Source organism: Cervus canadensis, chromosome 2 (assembly GCF_019320065.1).
Source record: "Cervus canadensis isolate Bull #8, Minnesota chromosome 2, ASM1932006v1, whole genome shotgun sequence".
In the NCBI taxonomy this organism is placed as follows: Eukaryota; Metazoa; Chordata; class Mammalia; order Artiodactyla; family Cervidae; genus Cervus; species Cervus canadensis.
Window position 1 is genome coordinate 88,351,989 of NC_057387.1, and position 18,297 is coordinate 88,370,285.

Genomic DNA, 18,297 nt, shown 5'->3' on the forward strand with positions numbered 1-18,297 from the left:
GGCAGCTCATAGAATGCAAACATAATTATGTTTCTGCCCACTCATTTTGAGAGAAAAAAAAAATACTGCCCACACCAGATGCCCTCACTGCTGCTCAGCTTTTCCTTCATTAATCTCTAGTTAATTCCTTATTCAACAGTACACATAACACTGCTCTTAATATTTTCTCCAAGCTCTGAACTCTATTCTAAGAACTCTGTCAAGCTCCTCTGTACCTCAAAATGCCCCTGAGTATTTATCTACTCTCTCAGAGAAAGAAGTATCCATCCCTCCTTGCTAAGGCTGACCCTCCTTCCACCTGTGTTCATGATGTCATCCTCTCCTCCAGGACCTTCTTCAATTATGTTGTGGTAATGAACTCTGGGCTTCCCCGGTAGCTCAGCTGGTAAAAAATCTGTCTGAAATGCAGGAGACTACCTGCAATACAGGAGACCCGGGTTTAATCCCTGGGTCAGGAAGATCCCCTGGAGAAGGAAATGGCAACCCAGTCCAGGATTCTTGCCTGGGAGATCCCATGTACAGAGGAGCCTGGTGGGATATGGTTCACGGGAACTAAACTACCACCACGAATGAACGCTACCATCTTTGACAGACCTCCTCCTACTTCACAGCTTCCAGGTACCATCAATTTCACTCCAAACACTCCTGGCAACTGCCATGTAACAACGTCCTTTTTTCTTACTGCCAACACTTGGGCTATCCTTTTTGCTTAAGTTAAATGGTGGTATCATCCTTCCTCCTAATTGCTCTCTCTGCCTCTGATTTCTTCCTTTCTAATTCATCAGGTCTAATACAGCAACTTCATCCTCTAAAGGGCAGTTCTGACTTTTTTTTTTACTACTCAAAAAGTTTTAATGGATAGATTATATATCAAATCACTTTCAAAGTTCATAGGATAGCCCTCTAAAAAGCTAGTTCTTATCCTTCACATCTCTTAACTGTACCAGGCTCTCTCCAAGGACAGAAACATAGCATACAATATAGCTACCATTTACTGAATGCTTACTAAGCATCACTCATTCATTCTGCTGTTCATTTTTATTATCTATTTTATTGAAGGCCTACCAGGTATCAGATATTATTCTAGGCACTGTGAATGCAGCAGTGAACCTAAGAAGCAAATGTTCTGCCTTCATGCAGCTTACATCCTCAAGTGGAGGATGGACAATAAGCAAATAAATAAGATACAGTATATCAGATGGAGGTAAGCGCTACAAAGAAAAATATGTCAGAAAAAGACAATAGGGAATGGTAATGAGGTGTGATTTATAAGTGTGGCCGGGGAAAGTCTCACTGAGGTGACATTTGGGCAAAAATCCAAAGGAAATAAAGGGACCAGCCATGAGGATAGCTGAGAGATGATAATCCCAGGCAGTAGAAAGCTCCTGAACTGGGAACACCCCCATGTTCAAGCAATAGCAAGGAGGCCAGTGTGACTGGAGCAAAGTGAGGGATATGTAGTAAGAAAGAGAAGATTAGGGCCAATTATGTGGCGTGATAGTAAGAACTCTAACTTTTACTCTGTGAGTTGAAAGTCACTGAATGATTTTGAGCTGAGAAGGGTCAGAATCTGACTTTGAGTTTTAAAATGATCACTCCAGCTGGTGTGTGTGAAGAAGAACCCATAGAGGGCAAGGTCAGAAACAGAGATCAGGCAAAAATGATGACGGACCAAGGCAGCAGTAGTAGAGGAAAGAATTTGCTGGTGGATTAGACTATGGAGTGTGAGAAAAAGAAGAGTCAACATAGATGCAAACTATTACATTTAGAATAGATAAACAAAAAGGTCCTATTGTGTAGCACAGAGAACTATATCCAATCTCAGGGATAAGCTGTAATGGAAAGGAACATTTAAAGAAGGTATATATGTATAAAATGAGTCACTTTGCTATATAGCAGAGATTGGCACAACATTGTAAATCAACTATACCTCAATTTAAAAAAACAAAAAGAAGAAGAGCCAAGCATGACCTCCAGGATTTTAGACTGAGGAACTGGTAAGACAGAAGAGCAATTTACCAAGATGGAGAAGACAGTGGAAGGAGAACACAGTTAAAGGGGAGTGAGAGGAAGATCAATATGGTTTCAGACATATTAGCTTTGAGAAACCTATTAAGTATACAGGTAAACTCGTTAGTTAAGCAGCTGAATATATACCTGGAGTTCAGTGTTTGAGTTCACAATGAAGATACCTGGGAGTCATCAGTGTAGACATGGTTTGAAAAGCATGAGATTAGATAAGAGCCCCAAGGAGTGAATGTAGATAGAACTGAGCCTTAGAGCACACCAACATTTACACACTTAGAGATGAGGAAAAAAATGGGAAGAGAGGCTAAGAAGGAACAGCCAATAGGTAGGAAGAAAACCTAGAAGAGTAACATTATAAAGGCTGGGAATTAACCACTGAAGTTAGCAGCACAGTGGTTACTCATAACCTTGACAAGAACAGTTATGGGATAATGATGAGCTGACAAAAGCTGACTGGAGTAGGTTCAAGAAAGCCTGGGATGAGATGAAATGGAGACAGTGGGTACAGTTAGGTCTTCTGAGGACATGTAGCCATACACTGAACCATGCGCTTCACAGGTTAATTAGGGGATCATTATTTCTCTTAATCTACAGATGAATCCTATGAAATAGGAACCATTTATTATTTCCATTTACAAATGAAAGAAAACAAAGCTCAGAGAAGTGAAATAACTTTTTAAGGCCAAAATCTGTGAGTGGCAGGACCAGGACTCTAAACCCAAGCTTGTCTTAATTCCAAAGCCTAACGCTAGCAACAGTGATGGAGCCTCACAATCTTTGGGAGGAAACAGACAGGACCTATCCTATTCCCAAAGATTCCCCAGTGCTTGACAAGGTTCTGTATCTAAAGCCAGCCCTTCTGGGGCCACCAAGGCAGGCCCCCATCTTCCTCTGTGAGCTTGTCAGTGCTCCTATCAGTGAGGTCATCACCGCACTGACCTGAGTTAGGCAGCACTGATCCTTTGCCGTTCTTCACGTCCACCACCCAGGTGGCTTCTTTACCCCCAGGGCCATCCTTCACCTTGAAGGCAAAAATACCACCAATTTTCTTCACAAACTGCTCTCCTTCCTGGAAAGAAAAACAACACAGAGTTATATTAAGTTCATTCCTCTGGCTTTCTCCCCAAATTAAATGTTTAAATAGATACATGACGTGAGCGGCTGGATCAGCATGCAGTCCCCAGGCTCCCTTAGGATCTTTCACCCAGAAAAATCCAAAAGGCAACTAGGCAGCAACTCCTTCATCCCAGATCGTCTGATGAAAATGACTTTCTGGATACAACTGGTGGAAGGACAAGGGGAATAGGGGAGTGGGTGGCACAGCAGCACTTTCTATTGCAATAGGCTTCATTTGTCTCAATAATGTCTGAAAAATTCACTCTGGCCTCTCAAAATGTAGGAACCCTAACTCTTCTATTTTATTTTTGTCTGTTTGCAAGTAAATTTCACATTTACTTGCAAACTTTCACATTTAATTTCGGTGTTCACAATCAGAATTTAAAGATAAGTGATTTAACTGATTTCCTGGGTTTGTATGAAGCATTATACGAGTAATATCCCATCCATCAACTACTTTTGGATCTTGGGAAATGAGGCTGGAAAAATAACCTCAGATCCATATCTCTGTAGGGTGGTTTCCTTTCTCCTTCCTTCTCCTTCCAACATCACTATCTAATTTTAGAACATACTTAACAGCTCCCAAAAAAAACCCATATCCATTAACAGTAACCCTCTACCATTGCCATTCTCTCCTCCTTCTAGCCCCTGGCAACCACTAATCTACTTTCTGTCTTCATTGACTTGCTTATTCCGGATATTTCACACAAATCCAATCAAACATATATGTTCTTTTGTGACTGGCTTCTTTCACTTAGCATAATGCTTTGAAGGTTCATCCACACTGAAGCATGGATCAATAATTAAATACTTTTCATGACCAAAGAATATTCCATTGAATGGACACAGTACATTTTGTTTAGCCTTTCATGTTTGATGGCTGTTTTCCCTTTTTAGCTATTATAAATAATACTGCTATGGACTTTTGTGTGTATGTTTTGACATGGACATAAGCTCTAATTCCTCTCAGGCATATTATTTAGAAGTGAAATTTGGATCATAAGGTGATGTTAACTTTTTGAGGAGCTATCAAACTGTTTTCTAAAGTGGTTGCACCACATTACAATCCTACCAGCAATCAATGAAGGTTCCAATTTCTCCACATCCTTACCAATATTTATGTCTGTCTCTTTTATTTTGGGATTCCCTGGTGGCTCAGACGGTAAAGAGTCTTTCTGCAATGTGGGAGACCTGGGTTTGATCCCCGGGTTGGGAAGACCCCCTGGAGAAGGAAATGGCAACCCATTCCAGTACTCTTGCCTAGAAAATCCCATGGATGGAGGAGCCTGGCGGGCTACAGTCCATGGGGGTTGCAAAGAGTTGGACACGACTGAGCAACTTCACTCACTCACCTTTATTTTAGTCATCTTAGTGGGTGTGTAAATCTTTTGCTTCTACATAGATAACACTCCTGAACCTATCTAGAATCAACCCTGAGTCTTAGGAGTTCAAAGAAGCTATTATAAAAATATTTAATGCAGGCCTACTTATCTCAACTTCCCTGGTGGCTCAGACGGTAAATTGTCTGTCTACAATGCGGGATACCTGGGTTTGATCCCTGGGTCAGGAACATTCCCTGGAGAAGGAAATGGCAACCCACTCCAGTACTCTTGCCTAGAAAATCCCATGGATGAAGGAGCCTGGTGCCCAGGGGGTCGAAAAGAGTCGGACACAACTGGGCGACTTCACATACGTACTTATCTCAGTAGCCATTGAGGCAAATCTTACAAGTGAGTGTTCTGAAATCGACTACCAACATTTTCTAGTTAAGTCAAGAAACCAAAATGACTGTCAGATTTTTTAAGTGAAGAAGAGAAATTCTCTTATTTTGGCTTCCCTTAAAAGATCTCACACAAATTATTTTAAGTTAACATTATGAAAAATTGATAACAATAATAATCTTTTGGGGGCTATAAAGTTTTCAAGAACTTTTTAATAAACATTATTTCTTTACTTTCATGAAACCCTGAAAGTAGTTGGACAGGTATTAATATTCTTCATTCCCACCCAACTTCATAAACTCAGTTCACATGCTAAGTCCTTTGGAAAGGCTTTTCTGTCTCCACTGGACACTTTAATAGCTCTTTGCACATACACCCACGTGTAAGTTTCTTGTTTGTTTGTTTTTTTTTCTGGGAAAATTTTTTTCTTGTCTGCTTTCCCATTTAACTCTACATTCCCTGAGAAACAGGGACATATGACAAGTAAGGCAATACAACCAGAACTCAATCTCAGGTTGGTTTAACTTCAAATTGAATGCTCTTTCTGTTTTCTCATACCAAAGGCAAATTAGCTTACATCAATACTTCCAAACTTTAGCCCATAAAAGTAGTTTCTGTCACCATACATAAATTAAAAGAAAGTTCAAAGTCTTTTCCACATTCATTGAAATCCTTTGTCCTTCAAGGTTCTGTGGAGGTAATCTAGAAAAGTAGATTAGTAATACTGGTGTGCTGGACCACCCAAAGAGCCAGACCTCCTCTGGAAGCCAATGACCCATGAACTTCCAGCTGCATTTGTGCCATCTGTTTGCACAATGCCTCAGGAATAGTTATGGCAGACACCACCAAATTAGAGCAGGAAAACACAGCAAACATTTAGGAATTCTACCTGAATACTTGGAAATTCTTCCCACTTCCTTAAGATGGATGTAGATTAATTTTGCAGTTGCTGTTACTTTTGAGAACCAACAGATCCTCTTAAAAAATCATATCCTTTGGTCAATAAAACATTTTCACTTGAAGAGGAAATGAGAGAGGGTAAGGAAAAGGACAAGGAGGACAGAGTTAAAAGGGTAAAGAAACTACACATCTCTTGCGAAACTGGAGATCACAAATACTAAGAAAGTTCTAAGTGCCTCCTTGCTTGAAGAAAAGCACTTCTTTCTGAGTAGCAAAAGGTCAAGGAGTAGGTCCTGTGGTAAACTGAATAGGAACAAAAAATTAAGACAGAATTCAAAGAAGGGCAATGGGCTACTGCTAATGAAGACAAAAGTGGAAATAAAATCTCCTGCCAGGCTTCTTTTGCTAAAGCAGAAAATGTATGAGTTGACAAAAGATTCCAATACTTTCACTTTCTAGTGCTGCAAACATTTAGGAAACTGACAATCGTGGGAAGGAGAGAAAAAATAAGGGGACAAGGTCCACACAAGAGAGGTTATAGAGGGAGAAGAACTAAAATGGGAGCAAGAGGCATACATTTGCAAAGCTAAAAAAGACTGTGAAATAAAAACAACACTGTTTTGTGAAGTACTCAGTCACTGACATACAGCCATACCAGATACTCTCTAAACTTTTTTTTGGACAGAATAATGTTGGAAAAATGGGACAACCTGGTAGAAGGAACTACTCTATGGGTTACTCTGCAGGCAAATATTGGTGGCATGAAAAAGACTTTTTTCAGGCCTTGGAGAATCCAACTGCATTTTAATGGACACTTGTAATAAAATAAATTTAAAGAACAATAAGGAGATATAATTTCCTACTATTGAGAAATATTAAAAAAAACAACAACAACAGCCAACAAAGCACTGGGGATAGAAAAAAACTTATCTCATGAATTGTCATTGAGTTTGTAAATTAGTACTCCTTTTTTTGTGTGTGGATATACTGGCAATTTGTATCAAAAAGCTAGACATACATATCTGACAACCCAACAATCCCCCCTTCTAATTATTTGTGCTAAGCTGATAAGGGCATTAAATACTTAAAGATAAGTGCAAAAGGAAATTTATTATACCTTTATTTTTTGCAAGATTTAAATACAACCTGATGTTCATCAGAGGAGGCTAGTTAAACAGATTATGATATCTATATTCAAATGTGTACTATGGGGTCATTAAAACTAATGGTAAGGTTTTATATTTATGGGCAAGGAATATACTATCAAGAAATAAAAGCTGGTTGTAAAACAACAGGTAGATCAATGCAATTATATCCTTGCAAGATGGTGGCAGGATAGGTTTGCAAGCTGCTGGGCCAGTGCCTGCCTGCTAGGAACAATCAGCCCTGGCCCTCTCTACCTGAGGAAGACTGGTGATCATTATGAAAATTCTAGAAATGCAGGGGACTTTGTCAAGACACGTCAGTCACATTAGCTCTCCAGTACAATCACACCCACAGCACAATCACCTTAAGATGTTAAGAAATCCTTTGTGCTACAATAAGGGAGTTTCGAGACATGCACAATGGTTGTCTTCACACTGCTCCCCTAACATAAGTGAAATGTACACCTTAAATGTTTTGAATCATATTCTTTATTTCAGCCCACTAGTCAGCTTCATAGATGGGTAATTGGAATTACATGACTCTTGCTGTAACTGTACCTTGTTGGTCACAAAATTAAAATCAATTATGAAATTCCAAGATGCCTTTAAGTTTGAAACTATGAAGTAGTGTCTAATTTTGCCAAGAGAACAACTCTCTTTTTGGAGGAAGAGTTACTATTAGATTGCTCTAGTATGATTATTATCTACCAAGAACTGATTATTGTACATAAACACAGGTCCACATATGTAATATAAATTTAAAAACTCAACATGTATTGTATGATCCTACTTTTGTGAAATTGTATGTTCATATACACAGAGAGCTGTCTGAAAGAATATCAACCACTGTTAACACTTTAGTGAGTCATTTCAGGAGATTTAAAATTTTTCTTCTTTGTATGTTTCTGTATGATTCTTTTAATCAGTTCTTTTTTAAAACAAGAAAAACAGATTTTAAAACTTTGAGACTTGAGCACAAAAAATTTATTTTTAAAAGGACTTTCGATATTAGGTACCTTTGCGTACATGTGTGCTCAGTCCTGCCTGACTCTTTGTGACCCTGTGGACTGTAGCCCACCAGGCTCCTCCGTTCATGGGATTATCCAGCTAAGAATATTGCATTGGGTTGCCATTTCCTCCTCCAGGGGGTCTTCCCAACCCAGGGATCAAACTTGCATCTCCTGTTTGGCAGGTGGATTCTTTGCCATTGGCAGGTGGATTCTTTACCACTGAGTCACATGGGAAGACCCATTAAGCACTTTTAAGGCTCCTTTAAGTATTATTCTTTTGAATGGCTCTAGGTAAGATCTTTTTATTCAGAAAGAAATCACACCAAAATAAATTAGAATCACTTTACATAACTGAATCCTGAAGATTTATAAATTTCTGAAATACACTCTTACCAGAATTACAAGAAAGCTATAACAGACACTGAAAAATGTAAAATACACTGAATATTTGACAATATGATACAAATTTTCAACTTATACCACTTCATGGAAATACCCAAAATCTATATCTGCTTCTTCTAGCTCAGGGTCCTCCTGGTAGTATTTTACATAAATTGAACTTCCATCTTCTGATAATATGATATAAATTTTCAATTTGTATCACTTCATGGCAACACCTGAAATCTATATCTGCTTCCTCTAGCCCAGGGCTCTCCTGGTAGTATTTTACATAAATCATACTTATATCTTCAAGCTTCTTCTCAATCTCCATAAAGACAAGATCTACCTTAAATTAATCAGCTGCAGAGCTGTTTGGAGCAGCCTTAATTTGATGAGTTTTAAAAGAACTGTGGAAAATAATCGATTTCGATCCAAGGAGTCACACAGGTACTAGGTTTTTTTTAACATTTATACAGTAAATGTTGTATAAATGTAGTAATTTTCAAAAACCCTAAGAGAGATGCTGTAACTCTTACCTAAAGGAAACTGGTATTGTCAAAAAAAAGCTTAAAAAAAAAAAAAAACCCACAAGATTTTCTTCCTATTTTTTCAACAAATACTGGGTGCTCACTAGGCAGTAGGTATTGTCTTAAAAAATATGAAAAACCAACAAACTTACCCTCATGAAGCCTCTGTGCCAGTGGGGGAGACAATGAATATGCAAAAAAAATGAAGAATATAGTTACTATGAAGAAAATAAAGCAGGTTAAGGGAATATAAAGAAAGCATATTTGTGTGTGTTGGGTGGTTTATTTTAGATAGCCTAGTCAGTCAGATGGGCTTCCCTTGTTGCTCAGCTGGTAAAAAATCCACCTGCAATGCGGGAGACCTGTGCTCGATCCCTGGATTGGGAAGATGCCCTGGAGAAGGTACCTAGCAGAGACCCTCAGTTCAGTTCAGTTCAGTCGCTCAGTCGTGTCCGACTCTTTGACGACCCCATGAATTGCAGCATGCCAGGCCTCCCTGTCCATCACAAGCTCCCGGAGCCCATGGTAAAAAATGACAATCATGACTATCACAAGCTGCAGAGGATCACGTGTTAGATGACTCAAAGTTTTGTGAAAGATGAAGGCACCTTAGGATTTGTAATTCCTCTGAAATAATACAAGCATGCTGGTAGTGGTTGGCCTAGGATTGGAACAACAAACACCAGATGGATATACTTTTGATGGAGTCAAGAGCCTAGCGGCTGCTCAGTAAGCAAAACCTTTCTTTCCTTCTTTCCCTACCCCCTCTCCTTCCTTTTCTCTTTCTCTCTCCCCACACATCCTATCCATTTCTCCCTTCCTTTCCCTTCCCTTCTATCATTTCATGCATGTTTAATGACTGCTTGCCACATGCCAAGCCTTGTTCGAGGTACTGGGAGTCTAACGGTGAACAAGTGAGACCCAGTCCCAGTCCTCACTGAGTTTTTATTTTTCCAGGAGAAAAAGAAGTAAACACACAAAAATAATTGCAAGTATTAGAAAACAAACAAAAAGAGAAACCTACTCTAGGTAAAGCACTCAAGAAATGATGTCTCTGAGCAAGTGAATTTAAGCTAAGACCCAATTAATGGAAGAAAAAGAGCTAGCCATTCAAAGAGGAAACTGCAAAGATCATAAGGGAGAAAACAGTTTGTTATGTTAAAAGAAAGTAAAACAGGACCAGTTACTAGAGTACAGTTAATGGGGGGAGAATAGCATGAAATGAAATTGGAGAACTGGGCAGGGACAAGACCATGCAGGCCAAACTAGGGAATTCGGGAACCCGCTAAAATGATTAAACAGCAAAGTGAAAGTTTGATTTGTGATTATTCTTACAACAGTGTGCAGTGGCCAGGCTGGGATGCAAGAACTTAGGTGGGGAGAGAGTTATGAGGCTGTTGAAATGGTCCAGATAGGAAGTGGTGGTGGTCTGGACTACAGTGGAGGCAGTCTGCCAGTGGAGATGGAGAGAAGGAAGTGGATTCAAAATATATTTTGGACATAGGATCCATATGCCTTGCTGCTGGGAATGAGGGAGATCTAAGGGGGAGGGGAAAGATCAAGGATGATGTAGGAGTTTGGCCTGAATAACTCAGGGGATGGTAGTGCCAAAAAGAAGAATGCAGTGGGAGTGAAGTAAAATCAAAGTTCCATCTCAGGTACAGTCAGCATGTGATGCTTGTGAGACAAGAAGGCGGCACATCTGTTCTCAGCCTATGTCTTGCATAAAATGAATATGATGTTATAATACAAAGTTAATGCTCATATTCAGAAGTGGTCTAAAGGAAAGAAAAGTTTAACTGTAAATTAAATGCACAATTAATTAAAACTGTAAATTAATTTGGTCACAGTTCTTAAATATGACCTCTCCTATTCATTTTCATGGTCCCTGTTAAAGACTAAACATCTCTTACCCACACTACTACAACTATTTCCTAAGGATTCCTCGCCTCTGGTCCCTCCATCACTCAACTCAAAGTAATACCAGGATGATCTACCTAAAGTGCAATATAATCACATAAGCTTTTGCTAAAACTCATATTCTGCAGGATAAATTTCAAACTCCTGAGCACAGCATTGGAAGTATTCCTAAACTTTGATCCAATCTACTGTCACCTGTGTACTGACTCTGCCCCTCCACCCAGGCACAACAAAATAATCTACCCTCTACCCACAAGGACCACCATTCACCAAATCTTGCATTTTCAAATCTCCAAACCTATGTACAGGCCTGGGATGCCCTTCCTCTACCCTTCTGCTAGACCGTCCTAGTCATCCCAGTTCAAAGTTAGGTTCTTCAAACTAATTTCTTCCTCTGGGCTTCTGTAGCATTTTGAAAAAAGTATGTCTGCCTTTCCATATATACTCAGAGGACCATACTTAGGGGCCTAGGTATGAAGCAGCTACTCCATCAAAGTTAGCCAAACAAGAAACAAATCAGATGATGTACAATGAGTACTTAAACCTTCACTTGAAAATTTCATTTGCACCATCAGAGTTAGAATTATTTTCCCAACTTTGGCCTTTGAAGTGGGTTATGTTCTATCACTAAAACTATCAAAACTATCTTCGGTACTTCAAGCCAATTTCTTTCAGTCATTAATATATCATCTGGATTTTTTCATCCTCTGCCTTCTCAGAAGTATCAACTGGAGTTTTGTGAACAATTCTATCTCCCAATTATTTAGTCTCCTGAAAGTAAAAGAACTATGAGAATTCCATGTTTATAACAGAATTTATTGCCCTAAATGCATAATTTTCTATTCTGAGCAAATTAGATGGCTATAATAATGTGCTGACTCTGGTAGCTCTTTATAGTTTGGCTTTTATTGAGGGTTTTCAACTCCAAATATGAACTAGATGGAATTCCAGAAGATGATACAGAACAAATGAATCAGATTAAAGCGGAAACAAAATTCAACATCTTTTTATTTGATTCAACTCAATAAACATTTACTCAGTATGAGGGAGATCTTCAAACACAAGGGGAGAAAAAAAACACTACAATATTGTAAAGTAATTAGCCTCCAATTAAAATAAATAAATTTATATGAAATAAAATAAAATAACAATGTTAAAAAAAAAAAAGCACAAGGGGAGAATCAAAGTCTTAGATCTCAAAGATTTGCCAACTTAAAAATGCACAATGTGAAAGCTGTAATTAAGTTTTATTTGCAGCAAAATGAGGACTATAGCCTGAGAGACAGCATTTCAGATAGCTTTGAGAAACTGCTCCAAAGCGGGGAAGGTCAGTATATATGTGATTTTGGTGAAGGGGAAGTACATGCAATCAAACACTTACTTTTTGCAGGTTTCTGCTACTCATGAAGGAGCAGTCATCACCATTAAGAATTTTTGTGCTTTTCTAGATATGAGGTGATGCAAGAACCGGGCTCATAATGACTTCTAAAAATACCTAAATATCTGAAGATCTGTTCTGCCAATTTTTCCCAGGGCACAGAATGCTTCATCTCTGCTCTCCACCCTGAATTCCTTTCAGTGGGTGTTGAAAATCAGCTGCTGTAGCAGCACATGATTTAATCCTTGTAGAGGTAGATGGCAAGTGCCCATGACAAATGCCAATTTGTAGGTTACAGGGCTCTCATGGTTATAAATTTGACCATGTTTCGGGAGGCATTTCATGACCATTTCATCCCATGGTGCTAGAAAGGCTCATTCCTAGGTCTGGTGAAGATTTTGCTATTAGTCCACTCAATGTGCCACTATTGGACTAGATCTTATTTAACAATAGTCAAAGGTCTCCAGACCACCTGTCTTACTAGTCTACTATGATCCAGGAAAAAAAACAAAAAACCCTCTTATTGTATCTACCCACATCTAGAGTTATACCATTACAATCATTGGCCACATATAGAACTATATATTTTGTCAGAGGCTCAGTCACACATCTGGTAATGCAAAAAACAATAATCTTGTAAAACAGGCAAATCCAAATAACATAGCATAACACAGATAACAGTACTTTTGGGCTGGTGGTTCAGACAGTAAAGAATCTGCCTGCAATGCAGGAGACCCAGGTTCAACCCCTAGGTCAGGAAGATCCCCTGGAGAAGGGAATGGCAACCCACTCCAGTATTCTTGCCTAGAGAATTCCATGGACAGAGGAGCCTGGCAGGCTACAGTCCACGGGGTCACAAAGAGTAAGATAGGACTGAGTGACTCACACACAACACACATAGCAGTATTAATAAAGTCATAAGCCAAGAACTTTCATTAGGTGTAGTCCAGGGTATCTCCAGGTCATCTGACTTATTCTGCTCTGTTCCAAGCCTTATCTTTCAGGGAAATGATATATTGGCACTGTCCATAACGCTCCCAGCCCAACTTCCTAGTGTTATTAGGCTGGTTATCCTTAGTATAATTTAACTGATCCCAAGAAAATAGGGACCTTAAAACTTAAATGACCATAGCCTGGTGTTAACCTCATAAATCCATTCCATAATTGTGGCAGGTTTTATTCCTTGGCTGAACTTTTGCTTGTTACCCTGATTAAGCTTGAGTAACTTTAGAGGGAAAAAATTTTTTTTATTTCTTTTTTGCCTGTGCTCATCTGTAGGATCTTAGTTCCCTAATCAGGGATAGAACTCATGACCCCAGCATTGGAAGTGTGGAGTCTTAACCAATGGAACATCAGAGAAGTCCAGAAAATTCATTTTTATGGCCAGAGTCAGAGCAAGTATTATCAATTGGCTAGGTGAGGGGATCCCATCTAGTAATATCAAGAGTAGCTTGAATAGGACTGAACTTTCTTTCTTCTAAAATAATTTCCTAAGGGCTATTTAATCAGAGCCTTGGAGGAGAGAAATCCACCACAGTAACACAAAAGTACTAACATAGCCAGCTAGCAGCAAACTCGACAACTGGATTGATTTTTAAAATTAGCATATGATCATGCTCATGATAGGAAAACATTTGATTCATATACAAAGTACCAAGAAGTCAAGAAAACATTATAAATGATCATATGAGTCAGGTCCAGGATCTTGGGCTAGCTGTCTACTTCTGATGTCTTCTTCTCATCCTAGTGTGAGTGTAGTTTCTCTTCATTTGATTATTGTTTTAAGGTAATATTGAGGTTGGCCATCTTCTCTATAGGCTAGTCCACTGTAAGGGTCTTTGTAAGTGGGAATTAATCCAAAAGTTAATTCCTTTCAGTCTCACTGTGCATGAGCTAGTTAAGAGGACCTGATAAGTGTCCTTCCATCTAGGTTGGAGATAGTCCTTTAAATTCTCTTTTCCAGTATGCACAACCCCCTGCTCATAGGTCGTGGGGCATCTGACCTTCATTCAAAGATAAATTACTGAGATAAGCTCAGAAAAAATTTAGAGTATCCTTTTAATAATTCAATTAATTTTTATGTTAATATAACATAATAACAAGGAACTATCCAGGAAGCAAGTCTTAGTAAATATAGACCTCCATTAATTAAACTGGGATTTAACATTCATTGAAACAATCTTTTTCTCTCTAAAATTACCTTCATTTCTACCAGATATAACCAAATCAAGACTAATTTGTTTGCAAAATAAGTCTGATCTCAATAAACTTGACCTGATTTATGATTTGTATAACTCTAATTGATCAAATGGACTATTTTTTGCTTTACTGAAGCTTTTTTTTTTTAAAAAAACCCAACTAATTATCAACTTATTAAAAAGGCTGATTTAGGCATTGGCAATGGTGACAGCTACCTGACTCCTGGCTTAATACTGATGGAAGTGATCTGCTCGACAATCTCAGAAGGACTGTGCAGGTCAGTGAGTCACTTATGTATCTTCATCTGGAATCAATTCCAAGTCTTAGAACCTTCACCACAAGGAGTTTTCCTTATAGTTATTCTCAGAGTCTTGGTAGGCATCCGAACAGGTCCTTTCACTTTGAGATTCTTTTCCTTTGCACCGCTGATCAGCAGCTAGCTTCTCCAGAGACCTCACACTGTGGCTGGTGAAGGGGATCCTAATCTGGTGAATCGCCACCTCTGGCTCCATGAGAGTCTTGCTGGTGCTTTAAAGGCCATGGCTGCAGAATGGCTTCCTGACTGACTTGGTCTTCGGGGAGAGTGAACAGCGGTGAGGCAGGAACAGGGGTGGGTGGCATGGGCTCTGCTGCAGTGGCAACCAAGTTTTCCTCAAAGAGGTGCTTTGCTGAAATTTTTATAAGGAGTCCCAGACTGAATTTTTAAAAAAGCTTCTCAGGGCTAGGAAAGTCACGACAAGGGCTTGTCACAGATTTGTCCAACAGATCTAGGTGAATTCCTTCCTTTCCATGGTTCCCAAAATACCTGGAGGTTTCCATACCTGCTAGTGAGGTAGCCTTTCTAATTTATCTGATGAGGCTGCTGGGAACCCAAGAGTTTCCAGTCTCTGGAGGGAGCAGATAGAGAGAAAAGATAATGTTTAAATTCTGCTTACAAAGATATAATTTACCAAATTGCAATAAGTCATAATTATTTTGAGGGGAAGGTTTTCCTTTTACCTGGAAAATAAATATTCAAGCCAGTAATTTTTCAGATACAAACCATAAAAATTATAACCATATTCACCAGTTCACTAAGTCCTATGTAGCTAATCCTTTTTGCTAAAAATTTTATGAAGTCATCAGGTTTTCCATTAGAATTCTTTCATTTCTTACCCAGTTCAGCATTAAGGTCTGAAAGTCAGAGCACTCTAATTACCCAGAAGTCCATTCTATACATCTTGTTATAAAGGGAGTGTTTTTGCAAAGGTATTAGAATAAAACCATAATTGTCTATAATGATAAAAGACTTAAGAAGGCATGTTTAAAATCTGATTATGATGCAGTTGACAAACTGTTATATGCTGTGACATATAACACTTTAAGATAACGACTAGATTTATGACTGACAACATTTTACTAGGTTTCAAGCTTTAGGAATTTCTTCTTTTTTTAAGCTTTAGGAATTTCATAAAATTTATAGAATATCTATATTAGTAATATCCACCATACAAAATAACCTAAGAAGATTTATTACTCATTTGATAATACTTCCCATGTAATTGAATATATCAAATGAACCTAATTAGTTGAATTATCTCTCTTTAGGATATTTCAGGGAGATTCTGAAGCATCCTAAAGTTGACTAGACATCAAGAGGACTTCATTAGAATTTTATACAGGAAGTTTTGTCAATAAATATCAAGAGAGTTTAGAACACTCAGACAGACAGGATCACAGGTCACTGTGAAACAATAGCTACTCACTTAATCAAAGTAACAGTAAAATATTTCAAAGGCAAATACAGAACAGATCATTTAAAAGGTAGGGAAACTTAAAATCTGTTATCAAAGGCAGTTTGACATCTTAAGAAAACTTGTTTTCTTAGCAGAGAGAAAATGCTGGATTTAAGTTTTTCACCAATTTACTTTTAAAATTCATTTACTCAATTAAATTTATTTTAAACTTAGTCAATCCTGATCACACACAAAACTTTTCTCAGGGTCTACCTTCCACAAGTCTACCTTCCAGGGTCTACCTTTATCACTTTCTGCATCCATCAGTGTATCACTGTATCACTTTCTCCATCCATCCAGAGATAGCCAGCTCGAAGTCAGACCTACCTCCTTTTCCCTTATGCTACAGTGCACGTGTGCTTAGATGTGCTTAGTCGCTCAGTTCTGTCTGACTCTTTGTGATCCTTTTGGATTGTACCCTGCCAGGCTACTCTGTCTATGGGATTTTTCAGGCAAGAATACTGGAGTGGGTTGCCATTTCCTCCTCTAGGAGAGTCTTCCCAACCAAGGGATCAAACCCCCATCTCCTGTGTCTCCTGCAATGCAGGCAGACTCTTCACCCACTGAGCCACCAGGGTAGGTTACCTCCTTTTCCCCTAACAAAATGCAATTCCATTCCTCATACCTTCTTTACAGAAAACATTCTACTTTCCTACTGTATACTAAAATGTTCCCTTTATTATTTTTGTCAGCTTTAATTACATGTTTAAATTAGAGGTCTCAGCTCTTAAAATCTTGATTTCTTATGAAACTGAAGGTGTAAGCAACTATGAATTGTCCTTTACATTAGTATTATTTAGGTTGGTGAACATAAATAAATACCAGTAATAATTTCTAAAAACATTTGCTTTCTTATAAAGAGCATAACACCAAGAATTTTCATTAATAATAGTCCTAAATGCCTTTAGTTTCTCTGTAAAAGGAAGCCAATGTTCAGAAATTAATGTTTCAGTACCTTATTTTATGTGGGAATGACCTAGCTATTCAATAAATTTCAATCACTTAATTTAGCACCTAGAATTGCAAGTTACCAGAATCTGGAGAGACTATTTTAGATAGACATTCTAAAAGCATAATTATTTTTAATAGAGTTTATCTAAAAGCTCTTGTCTCATTTACATTTTCTTTCCTTAAAAGTTTCTTTACATCAAGTTACTTCCTTTGCTGACAAATTTGCTATGAATACAAGAAGATTCTATTTAACTTTTATCAAACCTAGGCACAATCAAAGGATTATACTTAATGTTGATGATTCTAAAGTCATGTCTATATTAATTAGATCAACAAACTTAAACATTAATACCAGATATTCATTTATTAACAATACTATTTCCCAGTTCATGTGAACCTGAAATTAATTCTGGCCAATTATCTCCTATACTTTTCAGAATTTATCTAAGGACTTAATTTCCTTGACTCCAATTAAGTAGAACTCATTGACAATGAATTTGATAATGTCATCCAAAGGTAAAAGCAAAGATAATGTACACATGAACATATAGACAGACATAACAAGAGATCTCATAGCTAGCTTCATTTTCTAAACTTAGTTATGAATCAGATATCACAATATAAATATACACAATATAAAACTCACTAGCTACAAGTAGCAAAAGGAATAAGCTAAATTTAAAAAAGAATTTTTTTTCTGTCCTTTTTTTCCCCTTCAATCAGATTCTGAGAGCTCTGGTCTAAAGACACAGGGAGAGAAAATCAAGTTTTCCTATTAGGACTTGTTCCCTCAGGGCCAGAATTCTGAAGAGATTATTTTTTTCCTTCAAACTAGCTTTCTTTAGGGGTTGGGAATTAAACGGAGATCAGTTAACCTTCAACTGGCATTGTGTATTTAATTGGCACAATTGAACACTCTTAATTTTCATAGAAGGGCTTCCATTTTCATAGATGCCCCCTTTTATTTCTTTTTTATGGTCTTGAAAATTTGGTTAGCCAGTAACAAAGGTGTGTGTTGTAACACGGACCAATCTAGATTGTGTCTTTTGACTAGACTAGCTAAATCCTTATCAAAGCCTTCTAAAAAGGTGGAGTCAAGCAGAAGATCATTTTGTTGATTAGAGAATTATTCAGGTATCAAGCCAGAATACTGCTTATATTTTTTTCAAACTTTTCATAATAGTCCAGAATTAATTCATCCGATCTTTGCTTGCACTGTTGAGTCTTTGTCTGATCAGTGGGTTTG

General features: G+C 38.0%; 1 pseudogene; it reads right to left on the minus strand.

Annotated features, from left to right (window-relative positions):
- Positions 1-18,297, minus strand: part of LOC122429126 — an 89,793-nt pseudogene that overhangs the window by 8,027 nt on the left and 63,469 nt on the right.